We start from the raw sequence: 3,006 nt of genomic DNA, 5'->3' as shown, positions 1-3,006 counted from the left end.
CAGAGGCGTGCAGCAGCTGGAAACGGTGGGAGCTGTCTGTTGGGTACTTTTTTTGTTATGGTGTTGGTGTGAAAAAAAGCTTGGAAAAGCTGACAATGAGCAGCTAGGGGAACACGTCCCGATAGGAAGCACCTGGGGGTGAAGCTGATCTCCCCAGCCGCAGCCTGCAGCCCAGCACCGCCCCGTGATGGCGGCACCGCCCTGTGGAACAGCAGCGGCCTTCCCTTTCCTGCTTGCTGACGGAGCCTATTTATAACATCTCGGAGCAAGCCCATTATTTATTGGGGTAAAATTGGCTATCTGGAAAAGTATGGGTCTGCCCAGGGTCAGGAGGACTGCAAATACCCATTTTCTAGTCCTGGCCCTGCAAACCTCCCAGATGAGAAGGCTGTCAGCTTCATAAGCAGGCATCGCTGCACGACAGGAAGACAATTACTGAGAGGGAACGTTTCTCCTGGGCTCCACAATTTACCAGCAGATGTGAGTGCCACTAACCTCACGGGGAGTGGGGCAGGTGGCCCGGGGGACGTGCTGTTCCCTGTCTGAGCATTGCAGAGTTACTGGGACTGTCGGGGAGACTTCTTTCCTTCCCTGGAAAAATGCTGCTAGAGGGCGCGGGGCTGCCTCGCAGCTCACAGCGGCTGGCCCTTGTAGCTGGACCACGCTTTGGGCTTTTCCAGCAATGTTTGCCACCCTGTGATGGGAATCATTGCTCGCCCAGCAGGGGCTTTGCCATTGAGCCTTTCCTTGCAGCACCAGCCATGCCTGGTGGCAGTTCTGACACTGAAGCTCCCGTGCCTCGTGTTACATGGTGTGTATGAAATCGGGTGGTTTCTGAGCGTAACAGCCACAATTAAGGGGATGGCATACACAGAGGAGATTACACTTGGGCCACAAGGTGAAGTGAGTCTCCTTCCCAACAAAGGCTTGTACGCTAGGATTTACTGACTGCCCATGTGGAGGGGAGGTTTGTCAGAAAAAAAAAACATGAATAAAAGACCTTCTTTTCCACCAAGCTTCAAAAGCCTGGTAAAAATCTGTGTTCATTTGTTATTTATTGCCATGAAATATTTCTCTGACATTTGTAATCACAGCCAATACCTCCAAGGTGGCTTAAAGCTTAATTGCTTGAACTTTTCTACTAGCGATGAGCTGATGCTCTGACCTTCTCCTTGCAGCAGCAGTCAATTTATAGCGCAAAGGCTTGCAGTGCCTGCTGCCTCCCTGTCATCCCCCTGTGCTCGGGAGAGGCCCCGCTAGGCACAGGCTGGAGGTGCGGCGTGGGTGGTGGTGGAGGTGAGGACACTCGAGGATGAGAGGCTGCGGACGAAGGCAAGCAGTGACACAGGAGAGACAGGTGAGCTAAGCCAACACACTGCCTTCTGCCAGAGCCCGGTGAGCAGAGAAGTGCCCATGGGCTGGTATTAGGGTTTTGCTGGCAGAGTGCCCTCGGGGCAGGTAAGGAGCAGAGGTGCAGCTGCCCCTCAATATGGCTCAGCTGAGGGCTGCGCCATGTCCTGCTCCCTGCACCCTGTTGCCCTCCTGCTCAGCCCTGGGGCCACTGGGTGCCCACACAGACCCTGCAGCATCCTGGTCTCAGGGCTCCCCTGCTAATGGCAAAGCAGAACTTTGGCAGCAGGGAAGGAGGAACTGCCCTCTGGCACGCTCCAAAAGGCTGGATGCTGTATCCTGAAACTTCGATACCCTCTGACCGGTCTTTTCCCTCCCGTAAGATACGTTTTGTGTCTGAGCACAGTCACGCAGTGTTTCCGTGCCACTGGCCTGACGGCGTGTTTCACTGCAGATGAGTAATGAGAGAGGCCTCGCTGCTGCGGTGAGTAGCCCTGCTTGGCAGGCACTTACAGTACAACTTTTCTGGAGACACGCTTCCCCCCACCAGGCTGTTTTGAGTGCCTTTAACCTGAAAACCACCAGCCCTGTTTTACAACACAGCGGGCGCTGGGTGTGCCACCACCCCCCGGCTCTTCAGCTGCTCAGCACCACATGGAGGTGCCCAGGGACAACGTGCAAGGCCAGCTGTGATGTCTCAGGGTATCACCATCCCAGGACTGGTGGAGTTCATGAAGGGGAGGTCCAACCCCTGAGACAGGTTTGAGACCCAGCCCCATGCCATGCGTCACCCCCAGCCCCACTGCTCCCTCGCTGCCCCTGCCCCCAGGCAATCCCACCCACAGCTCAGCATTTGGTTCAGTTTGGGGACGGAGGACGCTGTGGCATCCTCCTTTCACTCTGTCCCTGTTCCACAATGATTCACGGGAATGAAGGAGCTGAGCAAGAGGCAAGAGGATGATTTGCCTTGTGATGGTGATTCAGCCTCTGCAGGGTGGTGACAGAGTGAGCAGAGCTATTGTTTCTCCCCATCAGCTGGTGACAAAAGGGTTCTTGCCCCTTTTATGACATTTCATTGTAGAAGAACAAATATGAACAAAGCAATGTGTAAAACAGTGATGAGTGAAGTCTCTGCTTCAGGGAACACCCTCCGGTTTTCTCAGCCTACCCTGAACACCAGGGCAGCTTGCTGCAAAGCAGCCAGACCTTCTCTTGCCTGAGGATGCTTTTTGTTGTGCTGCACATCCCAGGAGCAGCTCAGTGTGCAGGGGACAGGGGCTGGCTCAGTGGATGCAGGCACAGGAGCCGTCCGGTGAGGCAGCTCTGCCCTGGCAGCCTGGGAGTGCCACACCAGCCACCTGTTGACCACATCAGCAAATTCCTGCATCTGTATGTCACCCAGCCATCATAAAGGCATGCACCGGCATCACCTTGACTAAGTGGTTAATTTGGCACAAGGTGCAGTCATTGAGTTGTATTAATGCAGCAGTGAACAAGTAGCAAAGGAGATTCAGCTGTTAAGGATCAGCATGCACATAAAACAGGAAAGCAAATCAGCATATGTACAGTAATTTATAGCAAAAAGCCAGCTGCACGTTCAGTTCACACTCAGTCCTCCCACCTGCACTGAACCTCCCCTCTATTTTAACCAGTCCA

The sequence above is a fragment of the Cygnus atratus genome, chromosome 9 (assembly GCF_013377495.2).
Source record: "Cygnus atratus isolate AKBS03 ecotype Queensland, Australia chromosome 9, CAtr_DNAZoo_HiC_assembly, whole genome shotgun sequence".
NCBI classification, from domain to species: Eukaryota; Metazoa; Chordata; class Aves; order Anseriformes; family Anatidae; genus Cygnus; species Cygnus atratus.
Note: the sequence above shows the minus strand (reverse complement) of the source record.